Raw genomic sequence first — 23,001 nt, forward strand, 5'->3', positions numbered from 1 at the left:
GGCTGGTACAATTGCAACATTTTAAGAGACATTTGGATGGGTATATGAATAGGAAGGGTTTGGAGGGATATGGGCCGTGGGACTAGATTGGATTGGGATATCTGGTCGGCATGGACCGAAGGGTCTGTTTCCATGCTGTACATCTCTATGACTTTCTATGACTTCAGGTTAGAGTGGGCCAATATTGCTTTGTCAATTCCAACATGTCTGAACACAGCTGAGTTCTCCGAAACAGCTCAAAACAATGGAAGCTGCTGCAACTTAACTTCCCACATTCAGTAACAAATGTTCTTATTTGGAGAGCAGTACTTAATGACTTGGATCAAGTTGTGTAACAGGATGCATAGCAAATCAGTACAGCAACATCATACAATCAACGGTTTAGTACATGACTCTTGCACCCTTTAAACTTTACAAATTTGAAGCTCTCCTAATAACTCAAAAATGGTTAAAATATTCAACAGCTAAGCTATGCGCCATAGAAAGTCCTGGTTCACTGCTTTGTACCTAGGTAGCCTCATGAATATAGAATGGAGTACAAAATGTTATCAGCAACTAATGCCTTGGGTCCAGTAGGGTGGGCGCTCTGTTTGAAATAGGAACAATCACTTCTTACAGCAAAGACATGTCATTCTATCAAGCACAGCAGTGTATGGGAGCCTCCGCCCACCTTACTTCACCTCAATTTCTCATACACTTTGAGCATTCCTTTTGTTAGAGCCCTTGCTAACTTTTCACTATTATTGTTTTATTCTTACACAAATTTTGGTTTAGAGCTGTGAACTAGGAACTATGAGCTAAAAATGACTTTTTGGAGTGCTGGTAACAGCTTAAAAGATAGACCAAACAAGCTTTTGTAGGGTCATAGAGATCTACAGCACAGAAACAAACCCTTCGGTCCAACTCGTCCATGCTGACCAGATATCCTAAATTAATCTAGTCCCATTTGCCAGCACTTGGCCCATATCCCTCTAACTCTTCCTATTCATATACCCATCCAGATGCCTTTTAAAATGTTGTAATTGTACCAGCCTCCACCACTTCCTCTGACAGCTCATTCCATCGTCCCAAAGCACCAGCCTCTGCATAAAAACATTGCCCCTCGGATCCCTTTTAAATCTTTTTCCTCTCATTGTAAACCTATGCGCCCTCGCTCTGGACTCCCCAGCCTATAGAAAAGACCGCGTCTATTTATCCTATCCATGAGCCTCATGATTTTACAAAGTACCATAAGGTTACCCCTCAACCTCCAACGATCCAGGGAGAACAGCCCCAGCCTATAGCTCAAACCTTCCAAACCTGGTAACATCCTTGTAAATCTCCACAACATCCTTCCGACAGGAGGAAGACCAGAATTGCATACAATATTCCAAAAATGACCTAACCTATGTCGTGTACAGCCACAACATGACCTCTCAACTCCTGTACTTGATACTCTGACTAATAAAGGAAAATATATCAAACTCCTCCTTCACTATTCTATCTATCTGCGACTTCACTTTGAAGAAACTATTAACCTGCACTCCAAAGTCTCTTTGTTCAGCATTTTTGTTTATTCTAAAGGCCAGGTTAGGAGTTAACTGCAGGTTAGCACCCCATTAAAACTATTCTGGAGACCCTTCATCATCCCAAGAAATGAAGCTCGTGCAGCGTGGCTCAATGACTACTGCCTAGTGGCTCTGACCTCCACTATGATGAAATGTTTTTGAGGGCTAGTCATGGTTCACATCAACTCCAGCGTGTCTTGATCCCTTGCAATTTGCCTACCGTCTCAACCGATCCAGAGCAAATGCCACCTCCCCTGTCCTATAGTGATCCTTGGAGCATCTCTGTAACAAGGATACGGACATCAAGCTCCTACTTAATGATACAGTTCCGCCTTCAACACCATAATTCCAACAAACTAATCTTCAAAGACCTTAACTTAGGTTTCTGCACCGCCCTCTGCAACTGGATCTTCAACTTTCTGACCCACAGACCACAATCAACAAGAGGCAGCAACAACACCTCCTCAGCGCTCTGCAAGGCTGTGTACTCAACCTCTTACTTTACTTCCTACACACCCATGACTGTGCGACCAAATTCTGCCCTCACTCCATCTACAGGTTTGCTGCCGAAACCATTATTGTAGGCTAGATTTCAAACATAATGAGACAGAACACAGGAGGGACAGAGTGTATTTGGTGGTGTAGTATAAAGATAACAATCTCTCAATGTCAAAGAGTTGATTATTGACTTCAGGAAGCAAGGTGGAGGGCACACCCCTATCTACATCAACAGCACAACGAGGGAGATAGTCAAGAGTGCCAATTCCAAGGAATGATGATCTGTCCTGGTCAACCTATGTTGAAGCTATGGTCAAGAAAGCACAACATCACCTCTACTTCCTCAGTCAGCTAACGAAATTCAGCATGTCTATAAAGATTCTTACCAATCTTTATAGATGCACCGTAGAAAGCATTCTATCTGGATGCATCACAGCTTGGTATGGCAACTGCTCTGCCCAGGAGTGTAAGAAATTACAGAGTTGTGAATCCAGCTCAATCATCTCACTCTGCGAAAGTGAGGACTGCAGATGCTGGAGATCCAAGACAAGAGTGTGGTGCTGGAAAAGCACAGCAGGTCAGGCAGCATCCGAGGAGCAGGGGTGCCAATGTTTCAGGTAAAAGCCCTTCATCAGGAAAGGCTTTTGCCCAAAATGTCGACTCTCCTGCTCCTCAGATGCTGCCTGCCCTACTGTGCTTTTCCAGCACCACACTCTTAGTCACAACACAAGCTAATCGTCCATCTACCAACTTCATCTATACTTTTGCTGCCTCGGGAAGGCAACCAACATCATCATACACCCCTCGCACTCTGGTTATAATCTCTTCCAACCACTTTTGTCAGGCAGAAGATTCAAGAGCTTAAATATATGTAGCAACAGGTTTAAGAATAGCTTCTTCCCTATGGTTATTAGACTTCTGAAAACACCCCTGAAATTTTAAATTTAATGCTGATCTCGCTCTTTTTCTACAGCCATAACATTGTACTCTTTGCTCTGTTCAGTTACCCTATGCACTTTGTATGGTATGATCTCCTTGTAATGCATTCAAAACAAAATGTTTCACTGTACCTAGGTACGTATGACAATAATAAATTAAATCAAACATCATCACCGAAGAGTAATATGTTTAAAGAGATATCGCACAAACTGGCTATTAGCAAGGTCAGTAACTGGAAATTAGTTCCAGCAAGTCTGGAAAGGACCATATGCTCAAGTAGATGACAGTTGTTGAATTTTAATTAAGACTTTATGGAAAAGAGAGTTGATCTGTCAGGAATGGCCAGAGTTTGAATTGGGTTTTAGACGGTGTTTTCTGTGAGGCGTCTGATGTTGATGCTACAGCATGAAGATGTGAAAGCTCCCTGTCTAATCTTCCATGAGCAACCATTAGCAGCTCAGAAAAAAGGAAGGTACAAGTCCTACCACCTTTATCTGAGTGAACTGTAAAAGGTGACCCTGATCGACATCTTCAGAAATTCAACAAAGAAACCATCTATGGCTGTTGAACAATGAATCACGAAAAAACTTAATTCATAAAATAACAAAATGGCCAGATTACTTAACTGCTTGCCTGCCTTTTATGTGAATGGGGCTGAAAACAAAGGTTTTGGGATTAAAGCATAGACTGATTAGATTACTTTGGTCTTTAGTTTTACCCTGAAGTTGATATATTGTTAATAAATTGCTAGGTTGTTTAAGATATAAACCAGTGTCTGGAATTGATTATACATAGAGTTTGGAATTAGTTATTCAACTCTGGTTAGGAACCATTGGGGCCAATTTTGATGGTCTTTGAGGATTTTAATTTTGCTGTGTTGTGAATACACTGGTAGAAAGATTGATTTGGTTTGGCTGTCTGCTTTCCTGTTGTAACACTTCAAAAACATGTTTGCTATTTGTTTCAATCACTTCTTGGGGTAACAGTTTCTACATCCTTGTCAACAATGCACAACTAAATTTCACAATTGGTGATCAAATTAAAATCCCTCCCCAACAAGTGAAAAGCCAAACTGGAGCCATGATTGAGAATTGGAACATGAGAAAGACAAGCCAGAAAGAAAGGCCTCTACTAAGCAATTTCAGATCAATTTCAGCAATAAGTTGTGACTTCTGGGTTTTCTGTTTTTAAGCTATGCAGTGAGTATGATATGCACCCACAGGACAGGATCAGAAGTTCATTCTAAAGCATCACTAGAGAAACTGAACTTGGGTGGAGCAGGAATTACCAAGACTGAACTCACAAACAGCAATAACTAGATTTATTGATGCTTCCCTGGAATTACTGATGGGTGCTGTCATAGGAGCTGAGCAAAAACATTGTGCCCAGCCTTAGATGCAGCACTAGTAGCATCTTAATTACCCAAGTCAGAAAATTGACTACTTTTGTTGAACCATGTATGCAATGTGATATAACCCTCCCTCTTGGCACTATGCATTGCCAACATGGTCTATACATCACTCATCGCACATACTTAAGTTTCAGTGGCACCCATTCCTTAATGCTTTATCCAATTCCTCACCTTCAATCCATCAGTTACAACTCACCCTAGTCAATGTCACCATTGATAAATGCAGAGTATTCATCAGGTGAGTATCCAACTTAATTCACTGAACTATTTTGCATCCCCTGTACAAACATTGCATGTAATCCTCTCTTGGTCCTATTTAAATACTGCATTTCAATCCAAGGAGCCATCATTGAAAAGGAGACTACTGGCTTGAATCAGGATCTTTACGAGATACTGACAGATATGTCATTCATAGTCCACAATAGCAGAGAAGATGCAGCAGACCTATAAAAGATCATGGATTAACAGTACAGGGAACTACAAAAATATGTCGTCAATTTTGAACTCACTCCCACGCTGCATCAATTCAGGACATGACCACAGCAGTCCAGGCCAAGAAATGCAACATACCTGCTCTCTAAAACAGGGTGACAGATACTACATCCATGGTGATAGGACTGAATCTGGAAAAATGATGGCATGAAATCCAGAGTTGCTTGTTCAATTTTTTTCCCCACAAAGACATTAAAAACAGTGACAATGGAGATTCCACAACAGTACCATTTATTTGTTCAAAATAGTTCCTCTCCACGGAAACGATATTGAGTTTCGGCACATTAGAAGATCACCATGGTGATATTGCATTTCTGTCAAATGAGGTATTTTATTTGGTGATAAAGCATGTTTGTGGAATGTGCACAAGACTGAACAGTGACCAGATTTCAAAACTGACCACTGTCTGTCGAGTTGATTGTTGTTTACTGTAGCCTCTTAGTAGAACGTTTTGAGTTGCTATTGATGTTGGATTTTCCCAGTGTCTGGAAAATCCTGGCTCAGTGTACAGCTGTCTAAGTTTGGAGAACTTCTATTGGAGATGGCATATTTTAACAGAAAGTCTGGCTTGTGAACCCAGTGCTGCCCAAATAAAACCAGATACGATGAATGTAATATGAAGTTTATTGCATAAAGGCTTTGATAGAATATTGTGCACAGGAGAATAACTGGTTATTGATTTTATTCTCAAAAACTTTCTTGTGGGCATCCATATAGAGACGATGTTAAATCTTATCCCCTCTCAGTCCTTGATAACTGTGGCGTTTTGCTTGTCAGTTAGTATATGTTCTACAGTATCCCAACGAAGGTCATTCACTGCTGTTTTTCCAGCTTGATGTTGGGTTTGGGTGGTCTTGCTGAAGTTGTACAATACCCGCTCACTTATCTATCCCGAGACTTGGCTCGAGCTGTTGAATAATCTCTATTATAGAATGGCTTCAGAGGAACCTACTTGTCGATTAATGAGAATACCCATTGATTAAGGTTGACAATGATCCTCCCAGATATTTGAAAATGGCTGAGACCTCCGTATTGATCACTGTTGCAGTCCATCAGTTACACTGTCCTGTCAGTTTACCTCTCTCCTTTACTACTTCTCCACTGAAAAAAGATCTGCCACCTATTCTAAAATACTGTACAACCCTTTGGTATGGCACCTTATCAAAAGTCCTTTGGAAACATAAAGAGTAATCGATGGGTGTATTTTTACCTGCGCTGAAGTGTGATATTTGACATTGTGGAGCTATTTGACATTATTTTATTTTCCCTGAATTACTTTTGCTCTTTTTTTTCTTGCTTTTCAGTGTCTGGGGGTGTGGGGGGTGGGGGAGAAGAGGAAACAGCTAAGGACTCCTCCACTGAAACGATTGTCCCAGGAGGTGGGAGCAGCACCAACATAAGCCAAAACATCAGGTTCTTCGGCATGGTCAACCTAGTACTGGGTTTGAGCCCATTTCAGGACCAGCAGCTTCAGTGGACTCTGGTAGCAGCAACATAGCAAAGGATGGTGACATGGTCTTAGCATCAGCAGCATGGCTCTGGGCCAAGCCTGAGCCTGGGCACCTGATGGCATTCTGGCTGCAGTATTGTGTGGGGACTCAGCCAAAAGAAAAGGAAATGTCAAGATCACTTCCTCCTGCTTCTATCACGGGTCCTCACTGCCAGGAAAATAACTACAGTCCATCCCTCAATCTGCAAACACTTGGGTCCCCTGTTTCTTTTATTTCTGCTTCTGTTTTTTGAATAGTAAAAAATCTAAATTATGAGGGATTTTGACAGAATAGACAAGAACTCTATTCTACTTCCAGGAAGGATGGCAATCAGGTGACAAAGATTGAAGTCAATCAATGGAAGAATTAAAGGGTTATTAGGAGAATTTATTTTGTACATTTCAAGAAATGGACTGTTTGAAAGGGAGGTGGATGCAAATTCAATTGAAATTAGATTAATTTAATATATGGAGTGGAAAAATTCATAGGGTAATTGCAAATAAGCAGAGTAACCACTAATTAGATAGCTCATTCAAAAAAGCTGTCTCAGGCACAAGGAACTGAAGTGCGTGCTATATCGTTCTATGATTCTCTGATCAGTTTGGGATTCCCCACCTGATCACCATCCAGAAATCTCTGTTGCTGGATGGTGTCATAGCAAAATGAAACAAAGAGGGGCTCAGGCGTGATTACATTCCTTAAGTTGAATAGTTTACCACTAGCATTGCCGGGGGGGGGGGGAGAGAGGGAGCAGTGTGGGATAATCAAATAGGTAACAACAATGACTGCAGATGCTGGAAACCAGATTCTGGATTAGTGGTGCTTGAAGAGCACAGCAGTTCAGGCAGCCATAATACCAATTTCACCTTTGATTTGGTCACTAAACAGAGGATGGTGACATGGTCTTAGCATCAGCAGCAAAGTGGACAGCAGTGGACCCTGTAGACTTTTCATTTACTGTACCTGGGATTAGGAATTAAAACAGTTGCTTCAAATACATTGCCTGACAAATCAGATCTCCAAAGTAATGAGCCATCATACATTTGGTATCTCTTCACAGCTATGTTTTGCACACAGTATTTTATGCCTTAGCTATTTTTGTAAAATCGAAACTCTAACAGAAATGTCAGTTATAAACGAATCAGCTCCAAACCTGAAAATGTTTTAATCTATAAATGAAACCGAAATACCGAATAGGGGAAAACACGAACAGACAATTTCTGTCCATCTGCACTACTGTCAGGTCTGCCTGAAAGTATTAAAATATTCTGTTAGTACTCAAAGATGACAACCAAAGAATCAGCAAGTGTCCAATTTCTTTCTAACAGTCATTTACTCTAATTGCCAAGACACTTCCAGTGACAGGCATTGGGATGGAAAGGAGGGTGTGGACCTTCTTGAATTAAAACAGCAAGTACCAACAAATTTTCAAAAAAAAAGGCTGTGATAAGAAATTCTTCCTGTAATTGTCGCTTTGTACTTTAGACGGAAATCATAATCCTGGGGCCAGGGTTTGTTCAGCACCAGCAGCACAATAAGGTGTGAGGCACTGAGCAGACAGATGAATCAGGAAGCAGTACAGACAAGCCTTGGCTCGCATGGACAACATGTTCAAGCTGATACAGTCATTGCTAGGATTAATTCATGAGCTGGAATACACTCAAGACATTTGGAGAGACTTGTAACGCAAGTCTCAAGAGGGCAGTGGGAAATAAAATACTCAAGTACATTGTCACATACCAACGAGTTCCATATTTTTGTTGGAAGTTTGCCTTTTCCAATTCTGCTTCAAAGATATTGGCTCCTTGCTGGATTATGGGTTCCACAAGTACCAGTCATAACTCTACACCTTGACGAGATGGCTATTCATCATAGCAGCTAACAATAAGCACTGGCAGCTTATTCTAGTGGAGCGCATCATAACTACAGGACGACCCCTGGATCTGGGGGTCTGGTTTCCTCAGTTTCAGTTACCTGTGGTTTACCGCGGCCTGAACACATTACAGGGAACATATCAGAACCAAGGACTGGGGGCTGCCACGAAGGTAAATTTCCCACTTAAATAAATGGATTTGTTCCTATCCATGGTTTCGGGTGTCCTCGGCAGATCTTGTAATGTATCCCCCACAGGTACAGGGGGACTACGGTATATTGAATACCATCAATGATCAATGTTTAAACATGCATCTCCCCCAGAAGCCTCCGGAGACCCAGTGGTGAATTTTGAATCAAATTCTGAATCATAATTCAGGAAGGTCAACCATGACGTTTTGTCTGTTACCCTGGTTGAGATCATCAAATAAGCAACTTTTAGATTAGATGAGTAGATTCCCTTCAGAATGGAAACAGGCCCTTCGGCCCAGCAAGTCCACACTGACCCTCTGAAAAGTAACCCACCCAGACCCATTCCCCTACATTTACCTCTGACTAATGCACCTAACACTATGGGCAATTTAGCATGGCCAATTCACCGAACCTGTACATCTTTGGATTGTGGGAGGAAACTGGAGCACCCAGAGGAGACCTATGCAGACACACGGAGAATGTGCAAATTCCACACAGACAGTCGCCTGAGGCTAGAATCAAACCTGGGTCCCTAGTGCTGCGAGGTAGCAGTGCTAACCACTGAGCCACTGTGCCGTCCATTATGCTTTTAAATATCGTGGAAAAGGTCTCGAAGCACTTCACAGAAGTGCCATCTAATAAAAAAAACTAACAAAATGAAGAGAAGATCTGATAATATTTTGAAGCAGATATAATTAACTGTTGCTTTCTTTCCTCAGATGCTGCCAGAGTTAGAACATGGAAAAGTACAGCACAAAACAGGCTCTTTGGCCTACAATGTTGTAGTGAGCATTTATCTTAATCTAAGATCAAGCTGACCTACACACCCATCCTTGTGCTTGCCCATCAGTTGCTTAAATGCCCCTAATGTCTCTAACTCTAATATCACCACTGACAGAGCATTCCACGCAGCAACCACTCTGAGTAAAGAATCTCCGACATCTCCCCTATACCTTCCTCCAATCACCGTAAAATTATTAGCCTTTGTGATAGCTATTTCTGCACTGGGGAAAAGTTTCTGGCTATCTACTCCATGTCTCTCATTACCTTATGCACCTCTATCAAGTCACCTATCTTCGTCCTCCTCTCCAATGTAAAAAGCCCTAGCCTACTCAACCTCTTCATAAAACAAGCCCTCCAATCCAGACAGCAACCAGGTAAATCTCCTCAGCACCCTCTCTAAAGCATCTGCAGAGGAACCTCGATTATCCAGCATTCGATTATCCAAACATCGGATTATCCAGCAAGATCGCTTGGCTAAACCGTCATCCAGCATTCGATTATCTGGAATTTGATTAACCAAACGAAATACTGCCCGCTCTTATCCTTCAGATAATCAAGGTTCCTCTGTATATCCTTTCTATAATGAGGCAACCAAACCAGACACAATATTCCAAGTATGGTCTAACTAGAGCTGCAGCAAAGCCTCGCAGCTCTTAAACTCAACCTCCCTGTTAATGAAAGCCAAAACACCATGCCCCTTAACCCTATAAACTTGGGAAGCAGCTTTGAAGGATCTATGTTTGTTGACCCCAAGATCCCACTGTTCCTCTGCTCTGCCAAGAATCCTGTCTTTAACCTTGTTGAGGTTGATGGGTTTCTCCAGAATTTTCTGTTTTTACTTCAGGTTTCCAGTCATCACAGTTTTTGTCTTTTGTGTGTTTGGATAAGGTCATGATTATACACTGTGGAACTCAATATTGCGAACAGTTGGTTTGAACTTGAAATAGGGGCCAAGAAGGAAATTAAATCATCAAGTTTGAAGCCAGGGACTGTGGGTTCAGAATTCTCAAAATTTAGTTGGATAAAGCTGCACTATTTTCATGGGTAGGTCCCAGATAAATTGGCTGATCAGAGAAAGGTCATAGAAACAGAAAAAGTGGTGGTGAATTACAACTGAGAGACATTAGTGGGCACATAGACCCTTGACATTATGCCTTCAGTTGATGCTAAGCCCAGGGAAAATACGAAGGTGATGAGGATGATTAGGTTGGTGACTGTGTTTGGAAAGGGCAGGGAGTTTTGAACAAGGTACCTACTAGCCTGGACAGATTTGCCAGGTATTGGCAGTGTCTTTGCCCCAATTAAGGAAGAAGAGTGCAGGCCTACATTGTTAGGTGTCTGAAGAAGGGCTTATGCCTGAAACGACGATTCTCCTGCTCCTTGGATGCTGCCTGACCTGCTGCGCTTTTCCAGCAACACATTTTTCAACTCTGATCTCCAGCATCTGCAGTCCTCACTTTCTCCTACACCTTGTGTTACCCAACTATTGACAGAGAGTGATGATAGGCAGCTATATCCAAATGTGAAATTTATTCACTTGAAGTACCAAAAAGTATGTGGTGTCTGTGGAACCTCTACTCCTGTGACAAGCTGAGTTTCAGAAGAGAATAAACGCATGAGAAATTTGGTAAAAATGAATCAAAATCTCTAAAGGGCAAACAACCTTCCATTTTGTTGCACAGTCATTACATTGACCTCTGCACTAACTGTGGATATTACATCTCTTCTGTGGTGAAACCAAACCACTTCCTGATTTAGTTGATTTCCTCATAATTTAGAGCAGCTCCAAAATTACATGAACTTTGGCCCTTCATCTCAATTTCTAAATTTTAAATATAACAAACTGTAATTGAAAAAGTAGCAAAGCTTCCATCCAGGCAAGTGCTTGGGATAAACAACCACAAAAACTAAGTTTAACAACCTAGACTATGGCAGCAGACCACAGCATCATTTAGCTTCCTTGTTTCACATTTCCTAAATATATAAGAGCCTTTCTTTTGACAAATGCTGAGTGGGTAGACAACTTTTATGCAGCAAAGATGCCAAGTGAAGAACTCAACTGAACAGCAGTAATGTTAAACAACAATGTCATGCATCGCTATATTTGCTGTGGCAGATCAGGTCAGTTACGTTGGGGAATCCTTCAAACGCATCACTGTCAGTTACCAACTAACAAATACAAGAGGTCAGTAGGTGAGTTACTTGTTAACTTCAAGGAAAAATGAGATGAAGGAGCTGAGCAGAATCACAAAGCTATAATAATTGGACATAAATTAGCAAAAGGAAAGCATAAGGACAGCTCTTACACAATATCAACTATGTGATCCATCTCTGAAAGACATCACAGGAAGATATGATGAAAACCAAAACAAAAAGTCCTCTGGAGAAGGAATTGAGTGTTTAAGGAGGGATCCTATTGAAAAGCTGTGTCAAAATTAGGGGCTAAATTACATAGAACAGATGCATAATTTACCTTGGGTTTCATCCGTTCTAACGATTGGCCTTAGTGCACCCGGTTACGATAGGGGAAAATTATTCAGGATTCCTTTCCTGGTAACATATGGAATCAGGTTTAATTTATGGCAACTAATTATCGTACAGCAAGTGGAATACAGACATTTGGTCTGTTTCAATACTGATATCCCTATGTTGAATCAGACAGCAAAATAAGTTTAGAGATTTACAAAGGTTTTATTGTAAATCCACAATATTGTACAAATATCCGTTTACACCTTTCCCTTTTGGACTCTTTCCCTGTCCAGAAGCCAATATCCAATATCCCACTGGGAAAGGACACAGCTCTTTATTTGTGTGTGGGTTTAACATGGAATTTATTGTATTAAATTTATTTATTTACAGACTGAAACAAACATATTTCTTAAAACTGACACCAAAATTCATCATTCGTGTTGTGTATTTTCCAAGAATATCTCCATCCCTCGACAAGTAGTATTCATATCATCTAAGGCTATTTTAGTCCCTTCATATTCTGGGAGAACTGGGTAGGTATCACCATTCTTCCCTCTGGCCAGGTCTAACAGCTACAACTTCATGCAATTGCACTTCCCTCAGATTGTTCTGGAAGCATGACGCCACCCTCTTGTCCTCTCTTATGCAACTCTTTCATATTCCATCGAATATGGTTGAAAGGGGCACAAATGTTTTGAGCACTGACCTGCTCAAGTGCCTGCTGTTACTTCTAAAAATGAGGCATCTCCCTGCAGCAGCAAAAAAAAAGCAGCCACATATTTCAGTCTCTTGCTGCTGTGAGATGGATGGAAGTGCATCCATATGCTTATTAGTGACACACTACAGTTACCAAAATAAAAGGAGGATCTGCAGTTTATGCATATTTGCTTACAGTATGGAAGCAACCTAACCCAGGACAAATGGGTACCAATTCAGCAGCAAATTCTCCCAACCTTTTGATGACACAAATGCACAGCTCAGAACATACATGGAGGGGAGCCAGCTTGGTTTTAGATCTATATCAGATGACAATAGGGGCTGGCATTTCCAATAGTGACACCTTTTGAAAGTTTCATATATGCAGCTACTAAATGACTGCGTAAGGTTGAGCAAAAAGTCTCAAGTCAAGCAAATACTCATTGCCACTTGGGTAGCTGAAGTACTGACCATCTTGGAACCATGCAGTAACAGGTAACAAAATTTGGAAAAGGACAGGAGGAAAAGTGCAAAAACAAATCAAGCCAGAAAGAAGGTTACATTATTCGTTAATTTAACATTATATTAATTGTATTGAAGACTTGTGCTCTGGAACTCGCCATGCCCCTGGCCAAGCTGTACGTGTACAGCTTCAACAGAGGCCCCTACCCAACAAAGTCTAAAAGTGCTCAAGTACACCCTGTACACAAACAGCAGGACAATTCCAACCTGACCAATTACTGACCGAGCTTATTTGCAATCAACGGAAAGTATTCGTGGTGCTACCTAGCTCACTGACACTCAGTTTGTGATTCTGCCAGGGTCTTTCAACTCCTGACTTCATAACATCCTTAGTTCAAACATGAACAAAATAAGAGCTGAATTCCAGAGTGAAAGTTAGAGAGGCTGCCCTTGACATCTAGGTCTCATTTGATCCAGTATGACATCATACCTGGCCCAAATGGTAGTGGTTACGGTCAGTCATCACAGGTCTAGGACATCTCTGCAGAGGTTCCTCAGGGGAGATATTTTCTCTACCTGCGCATGACTGGATCAGGTTGGACTTGAACCTGTCCCTTCTGGCTCAAAGGTTGAGATGCTGTGCAATGCACCAAAGGAGCACCTAAATAATTTCAAATCAACCTGCTCAGAGGTGTAAGTAGATAACTCCATAGCAGATGGGACTTGAACACTACCACTGGGGCCCCAGGTTCCTCAGGGTATTGTCCTAGGCTCAACCACATACAGTTGCTTCAATGACTATCCCACAATCATGGGGCCAGAAGTGAGGATGCTTGCTGATGATTGCACAATTTTCAGTATCGTTCACAAGTACTCTGTATAATATCCAGCTTTGGGTTGTCAAATGACAATTGACACGCTTGCCACACAAGTGCCATTTCCAATGAGAAAATCTAAGTGTTGCCCCCTGACACCCAATCATATCACCATCAGTGAAACTCCCATTATCAACATCAACTGCTGACCAGAAACCTAAATGAACAACTCATATAAATGCTGAGGCTGCAAGAGCAAGTCAGAGGCTGGGACTACTGCAGTGAGTATCTCATGGTCCGACATCCCAAAAGTCCTCCTACAAAGCAGGAGTGTGATGGAATATTATGCATTTGCCTCAATGGGTACAGCTCCAAGAACAATGAAAAAGCATGACATCATCAAGGGCTTAGGTACCTACTCAATTTACACCACATCTATAAACATTCACTTCCTACATCAGCAATCTCAGAAGCAGCAGAGTGTACCACCTATAAGATGCACTGCAGAAATTCACCAAGGGTTCGAAATTCTACCAACCGTAAGGACAAGGGCAGCAGATACATGGGAATGCATGGCATCATCTGCAACTGTTCAATATCCTTACTTGGAAATGTATCACCATTCCTTCAGGGTCGGTGGGTGAAAATTGTGAAACTTCTTTCCTCATGACATCATGCGTCTACCTTAACAACATGGACTGCAGCAGTTGAAGATGGCACCTCACTACCCCTTTCTCAAGCGCAACTATGCATGAGCAATAACTGCTGGTTCAACCAGCATTACCCACAAAGCATGAAGAAATATTTTGATTTTTTGGGGGGGGTCAGGGGGTATTGCACTGATGTTGTGGTTCTGGTCGCCAAGCTGGGAATTTGTGTTGTAGATGTTTTGTCCCCTGTCTAGGTGACCTCCTCAGTGCTTGGGAGCCTCCTGTGAAGCGCTTCTGTGATCTTTCCTCTGGCATTTATAATGGTTTGTCTTTGCCGCTTCTGGTTGTCAGTTCCAGCTGTCCGCTGCAGTGGCCGGTATATTGGGTCCAGGTCGATGTGTTTGTGGATAGAGTCTGTGGATGAGTGCCATGCCTCTAGGAATTCCCTGGCTGTTCTCTGTTTGGCTTGTCCTATAATAGTAGTGTTGTCCCAGTCGACTTCATGTTGCTTGTCATCTGTATGTGTGTGGCTACTAAGGATAGCTGGTAGTGTTGTTTTGTGGCTCGTTGGTGTTCATGGATACAGATCGTTAGCTGTCTTCCTGTTTGTCCTATGTAGTGTTTTGTGCAGGCCTTGCATGGGATTTTGTACACTACGTTGGTTTTGCTCATGCTGGGTATCGGGTCCTTTGTTCTGGTGAGTTGTTGTCCCATGCAAGGCCTGCACAAAACACTACATAGGACAAACAGGAAGACAGTTAACGATCCATATCCATGAACACCAACTAGCCATGAAACGACACAACCAGCTATCCTTCGTAGCCACACACATACAGATGACAAGCAACATGAGTTCGACGGGACAACATTACTATTATAGGACAAGCCAAACAGAGAACAGCCAGGAAATTCCTAGAGGCATGGCACTCATCCACAGATTCTATCAACAAACACATTGACCTGGACCCAATATACCGGCCACTGCAGCGGACAGCTAGAACAGACAACCGGAAGTGGCAGAGACAGGCCACTATAAATGCTGGAGGAAACATCACAGAAGCGCTTCACAGGAGGCTCCCAAGCACTGAGGATATCACCTAGACAGGGGACAAAACATCTGCAACACAAATTCCCAGCTCGGCGAACAGAACCACAACAACGAGCACCCGAGCTACAAATCTTCTCACAAACTTTGAGTATTGTCCTGAAACAGACACCAAAGGATTGAGGAGAAAATATCATTTCCAAAGATTCTTACAATCTTGCTGTCCCTTGCTAAGGATTGTGTACAAATTAATCTGCACCAAATAAGTGACATTTGAGCGCCAATTTTAGAAATCACAAAATATTTCCCAACATGGAACTTTCTGATGGAAAATATTTTACATTGGAGAGAGAGGTCGTCAAAATAGTGAGCATGTCAGCAGTGAATTTTCTCAAACATAAGGATTCACTTGCACTCACTTTTGTTTTTATTCAACAGAGTTATAGAGTTACACAGCATGGAAAGACCCTTCAGCCCAACTCATCAATACCAATCAGGTACACATGCACTTGGCTCATATCTCTCTAAACCTTTCTTATCCACGAACCTGTCTAAATGTCTTTTAAATGTTGTAACTGTACCTGCTCTACCACTTCCTCTGGCAGCTTGCTCCATATATGCTCCACTCTGTCTGGAAAAGTTGCCCATCAGGTCCTGTTTAAATCTTTCCCCTCTCACCTTAAACCTATGCCGTCTAGTTTTGCCCCCTGCCTTGAGGGAAGACTACCTCAGCTGCTGACCTTAGCTCTGGCTCTCAGTCATACAGCACAGAAACATGATTTTACAAAACTCTATAAGGTCACACCTCAGCTTCATACATTCCAAGGACAGAGTCCCAATGTATCATATCTCTGCTTATAAGTCAAACCTTGCAGCCTTGGTAACATCTTTGTAAATTGTTTCTACACCCTTGCCAGTTTAATAACATCCATCTGATTGCAAGGTGACCAGGATTGTATGCAGTACTCCAAATGTGGCCTTAATATTTTGTACAGCCATAACATGACATCATAGCTCCTGTACTCAATGCTCTGACTGACGAAGCGAAGCATATCAAATGCCTTCTTCACCTCATCTACCAAGGATGCCACTTTTATGCAACCATGTACCCGAACCCCTCGGTCTCTCTGTTCAACACCACTCCCCAGGGCCCCACCATTAACTATGCAAGTCCTGCCCTGCCCTGGTTTGTCTTACCAAATACAATACCTCACATTTAGCTAAATTAACTATCTGCTATTCCTCAGCCTACTTGCCCAGCTAATTGAGATCTCAATGCACTCTCAAATAACCTTCTCCACAGTCTACAATCCTACCAGCTTTGATATCATCTGCAAACTTACTAACCATACCTCCAATATCCTCATTCAAATCGCTTAAATAAATGACTAACAATGGTAGAGCCAGCACCGATCCTTGTGGCACACTACTGGTCACAGGTGTCCTGTTTGAACAACCCTCTACCATAACCCTCAGTCTCCTACCATCAAGCCAATGCTGTATCCAACTGGCTAGCTCTCATGTGATCTAACCTTACTAACCAGCCTACAATGCAGAACCTTGTCGAAGGTCTTGCTAAAGTCTATGCAGACATCTACCACTCCACCTTCATCAAGCAAGGTCAGTTACTGGTTAACCCTAATAGTACTTCAAAAGGTTCTAAAGCAAGCTATATCCTGGTATCAAAGGGAGCTGATCTCTACCCATACATTTCTAATTTTGTCTATTTACCATGGTCACTATTAGCTTGTGTTAAATTCTTGTACCCAGAGACTGTCTTTTAATGAGTAAATTCAATTAATGCCCTCAACTTGTCTCTACTCAACTCAACTGAGAATTAATGCCCAGCTTTTATTCCTTTACTCCCTAATTGCTTTGCCAAGCTTAATTCAACAATATCCCTCACTCCATGACCTGCACTACCAAGAACAAGACAAGATTACCATTACTTCCAAGTCAAACATCAATCTGACTGGGTCATAATATGTAAGAATATAAGAAACCGAAGTAGGCCAAATGACTATTCAAACCTGCTCTGCCAGTTAAGCAAATCACAGCTGACATGGCTGTTTCTGATATCAGGATGATATCACAGAAGTTGTTACCAGACAACATTAAGAGCACAGACTATGGCAGAGTGAGCAGAAACCTGAAAGGCAACTTCCATGTCAATAACTGTAGCATTGTCAATATTACTTAATTAATGCACTCAAAACAAGGTTATTCTCTATGCACCTTCATGGCACTGAAATAAGGAATTGCCCCTTACATTAGGCAGAATGTATGGAATGATTGAAGTAAGACACTCATCACCCTCTGCTTTCCTCTCCATAATTTCTAAAACTTGGGTATCATTAAGGATTTTAAATCATCTTTTTGTACTCTAACTCAAACTCACCCATCACAGATGCAATGAGGTAGAGATTAGTAAGAAGAGCAGCCCAAAAAAACAAAAAACTTAAAACTGGACTTTCAAAGAGCAAAAATCATAACAGTGAATTGACAGCCTAGGTGATGTACAAAAGTTCTGGGTTTAAGGACTGAACTATACACAAAGCTTAGCAACAAGTATTTTGATAAAAAGTCACAGGCATGACCTCAGAGGAGTAGTAAGGTTGTGGAACGCACTGCTTGCAAAAGTAGTAGACTCACCAACTTTTAGGGCATTTAAATGGTCATTGAATAAATATATGGACAAAAGTGGAATAGTGTAGGACAGATAGGCTTGAGATTGGTTCCACAGGTCGGCACAACATTGAGGGCCGAAGGATCTGTACTGAGCTGTAATGTTCTATGCAAACCTTAAGTCTGTTAACTTTCCTCAGGTGCTACCAGACCTGCTAAGTACATTCAGCATTTTGTTTTTATTTCAGCTTTGCAACATCTGCAGTGCTTGTTTTATTAAGGAAGTTTAACTGACACTAAATACACTCAACTTTTCTTCCTTGATATAACTAACTCCTTGCCCTAATGCATGCACCTCACTTCTGTATCTCACTCCAATTGTATCCAACACAGTATACTCCAGCTGGCCATCAGACCTTGAACATCACACTAGTCTACTGCAGCCTGGCACATAAGATAAAACATTGCCCAATTAAACAAAGGTGAGGCAATATGTTTTTCTCTGAATGTCATGAGTATTTAAAAATATTTCATCAAAAGACATTGGAAGCAGAGCCTTGAATATTTTTAAGGCTTAAATGGATAGATTCTTGTTAAGCAAAGAGATTCCTGAATAGTGTTAAGCTTCACAAGTGTTGTTGGAGCTGCTCATCCAGACAATTTGACAACATTCCATCACATTCCTGACTAGTGCCTTGTAGACTGTAGAATGACGTTGGAGACAGAATGTAAGTTGCTTGCCACAAAAAACGCAGTCTCTGACCTGCTCTTGTATTTATAAGTCTGATCCAGTTCAGTTTCTTGTCAATGGTAACCCCAGGATGATGGCTGTGGGAGACAAGTGGGATTACAAAATACCGTGCAAGGACTGTAACAAACACTACATTGGACAGAGAGGCAGAAAACTAGCCACCAGGATCTATGAACATCAACTAGCCACAAACAAAATGGCCCACTCTCACTAGTATCCTTACATCCAAGTCCTTGCAAAATTAGGAAGGACACCACTTCGACTGGGACAACACAATCATCCCAGGACAAGCCAAACAGAGACACGCAAGAGAATTCCTAGAAGCATGACATTCCAACCAGAAATCTATCAACAAACACATTGACTTGGACCCCATTTACCACACTCAGAAAAAGATTAGGAAATGACATCACCAACTCAAGGAAACCCAAACACAAATACAAAGCAGGCCATTTCACCAGAGCTTCATCCAGAGGCCCACTGAAGAGGTTACCTAGTATGATGACAAACTATCTGAAAATCAACCTTCCAGCTCAGCGAGTAAACGTACATCCAGAACGTCAATCTGAGCTACAAATCTTCTCAAAACTCGTTCCCACACTTTCTGGAATACACTTGATTTTGTCCCAGAGATGTGGTTGAAGAAGATCAATGCTGAGAAATCTGAAGTTAAAAAATCACACAACACCAGTTTATAGTCCAACAGGTTTATTTGAAAGTACTAGCTTTCGAAGCACTGTTACTGTGCTAGAAATTCTGCGTATTATGATCCTGCCCCACTAGCTACCTGACAAAGGAGCAGTGCTCCGAAAGCTAGTGCTTCCAAATAAACCTGTTGGACTAGAGCCTGGTGTGAGATTTTTAACTTTGTCCACCCCAGTCCAACACCAGCACCTCATCATCAGAAAAATCTGAAGTGCTTTATTTTGGTAGGAAGAAAAGGAATGAAAATATTTTAAAAGTGTATAATTCTGAAGGGAATGTAGGAGCAGAGGGACTTGGGTGGATATGTACAGAAGTCATTAAAAGGTGGCAGGGTACTGGTACGGGATCTTTTCACACTGGACTTGGGTTTCTGCAGGGATTGGAGCTGGATCCACTACTGCTTGCCATTTATATAAATGATTTAGATGAGAATTTAGGAAGAATGGTTAGTAAGTTTGCAGATGACACCAAACTTGGTGATATAATGGACAGTGAAAGTGGTTATCTAGGATTACAAACATCCTTGGATCTAGATCAATGGGTCAATGGGCTGAGGGGTAGCAGTTAAAGAGTTTATCTTGGATAAATGAAAGATACTTCATTTTGGTAAAACAAACAAGGGCAGGACATAGATTTCATAGTATGGTCCTGGGTAATATTGCAGAATAGAGACAGAGGGGTACATAGTTTTTTAAAAGTTGCATCAGAGGTAGATAGAGTTCCTAAGGAGGCATTCAGCATGCTTGCCCTCATTGCACAGACCATTGCGTACAGGAGTTGATAAGGCTACTTTTGGAGTATTGTGTCCAGTTCTGGTCATCCTGCTTTGGCAAAGATATTATTAAATTGAAGAGGGTTCAGAAAAGATTTGCAACAATGTTGCTGGGACTGGATGGTTTGAGCTATAAGGAGGTGCTGAATAGGCTGGGACATCTTTCACTGAACCCTAGGAAATCAAGAGATGGCCCTTTAGAGGTTTATAAAATCATGAGCGGCATGGAGAAGGTGAATAGCAAAAATCTTTTCCCTTGGTTGGAGTGGGTTCAAAACTAGGGGGCATATTTTTAAGGAGAGAGGAGAACGTTTTAAAAGGGGCAACTTTTTCAAACAGTGTTCATATGTGGAATGAACTGCCAGAGTAAGTACTAGATGCAGGTATAGTTTGTACAGGTACATGAATAGAAAAAGTTTAGAGGGATGTGGGCCAAATGCGACTGGCACTAGTTTTAGAACATAGAACATTACAGCACAATACAGGCCCTTCAGCCCTCGATGTTGCGCCGCCCTGTGAAACCAATCTGAAGCCCATCGAACCTACACTATTCTAATTCTCATCCATACGCCGATCCAATGGCCATTTAAATGCACTTAAAGATGGCAAGTCTACTACTGTTGCAGGCAGTGCCTGAGTAAAGAAACTACCTCTGGCATCTGCCCTATATCTATCACCCCTCAAATTGAAGCTATGTCCCCTCATGCTAGCCATCACCATCTGAGGAAAATTACTCTCACTGCCCACCCGACCTAACCCTCTAATTATCTTAGATGTCTTAATTAAGTCACTTCTCAACCTTCTACTCTCTAATGAAAATGGCCTCAAGTCCCTCAACTTTATCTCCATACCAGGCAACATCCTAGTAAATCTCCTCTGAACCCTTTCCAAAGCTTTCACATCCTTCATATAATGTGGTGAACAGAACTGCATGCAATACTCCAAGTGTGGCTATATCAGAGTTTTGTACAGCTGCAGTATGACCTCATGGTTCCAAAACTCGATCCCTCGACTAATAAAAACTAACACACTGTATATGCCTTCTTAACAGCCTTATCAACCTGGGTGGCAACTTTGAGGGATCTACATACATGGACACCAAGATCTCTCTGCTCATCTATACTACCAAGAACCTTATCACTCGCCCCGTCCTCTGCATTCCTGTTGTTATTCCTTCTAAGGTGAATCACGTCATACTTTTCTGCATTGAACTCCATTTGCCACCTCTCAACCCAGCTCTGCAGCTGATCACCATCTGATCCCTTTTGTTCGGGAAATTTGGGTCGGCATGAATGAGTTGGACTGAAGGGTCTGTTTCTGTGCTATATGACTCTACAATTATTATAGGTTGAGAGAGCAGTTAAAGCATACAGAATCCTTGGCTTGATTAATAGAGACAGGGTGCAAAAGCAAAATGGGTCCATTGAACTCGTACAAGACATGAACTCACTTAGATATTGCATTCAGATCTTGGCACACAACTCCACAAAGGATACAAAGGCATGGGAGAGAATGCAGAAAAGATTCATGAAAATGGTCTGAGGGATAAGGGATTTCATTTGTTTTAGAAATGAGAGAAGTGGAGATAGAAAATTTCTAAAATTTTGAGGGGTCTGGACAAATTATCTATGGGGTAACTACAGCGACAGACAGGATCAAGGTGAGTGGGCACAGATTTGTAGCTGATAAAATCAAAGGTGACATGAGGAAAATCCTCTTCACTCAGTGAGTGGTTGAGCTTTTGAATGTAATGCCTAAGAATGCAGTTGAGGCAGGTTCAGTTATCACAGTGAAAAGGGAATGAAACAGATATTTCAAAAGGAAGAATGTGCAATATTTTGGGGAGAAGCCTGAAGAATGGCACCAAGTAAATTGCTCGTTCACAGAGCTAGTGCAGTCAAGATGGGCAACTGGCCTCCTCCCATGCTGTAATAATTCTATATTTTATTTAAAGTTGGTAAACTTCATTTAGCATTTAGATTCAATCTGACAAAAACATTCAAATGTAGATGCCTTTCTTGAATACCAGTTATAACCTGTCACAGCCATGATCCATGCACTGAAAGATTTCCTTCAGAATTGCAAACTACAGTCACTGCTTGAAAATTTGAAGAATCCCTCTGTTCAAAGACAGTAACAAAGGATAAAGCAGTAATTCTCTCTATTCTGGAGAGAAGATAAACACACGTATGCACTGTTTTCTGTTTCATTAAACCATATTGCATGAACTCAGTTTTACTTCAAACTGTGATTGAATCTTCAGGCACAGCTTTACAATACAGGGTTGCTCCAAACTGGGAACAATTGTAATATTACAGCTGTATCGTAAAGTGGAGTGGGTAGCTGCTAGCACAATACAATTGGCACAATTGAAGTCAGCTACTGCGTCGTCACTGAGTCCGATGGTGTTAGCCACTGTACAGCATTTGGACACAATCTATTCTGTCCAGCACTGCACTGCTTATAGCCTCACAGCAAAGTCACTGGACAGTAAAAATATTACTCATCTTGATGGTAATCAAACTGCTTGTGATTTGAGTTGTGCAATCAGTTGGTCCAGGTTCCACACTCATTTGGAAAACAGAAAGAGAAAGACGACATTCCTCGAATTTGTTCTACCATTCAACTAAACCATGAATGGCTTGTGCCCTACCTTCATATCCATCATTTTGCCTAATATCCATTAGTACTTTTATAGATAACAAAAGCCAACATTCTCAAATTCAAAATTAAGAACTGATCAATTTCTATTATTATTTATATGACTTCAGCCAGGGCAGAATTAGA

General features: G+C 41.5%; 1 protein-coding gene across 1 annotated transcript in view; it reads right to left on the reverse strand.

The window, feature by feature from the left end:
• ell (elongation factor RNA polymerase II) overlaps nt 1-23,001 on the reverse strand; it is a 168,459-nt gene that overhangs the window by 120,054 nt on the left and 25,404 nt on the right. The window lies entirely within an intron of this gene.

The sequence above is a fragment of the Chiloscyllium punctatum genome, chromosome 24, assembly GCF_047496795.1.
Source record: "Chiloscyllium punctatum isolate Juve2018m chromosome 24, sChiPun1.3, whole genome shotgun sequence".
Lineage (NCBI taxonomy): Eukaryota > Metazoa > Chordata > Chondrichthyes > Orectolobiformes > Hemiscylliidae > Chiloscyllium > Chiloscyllium punctatum.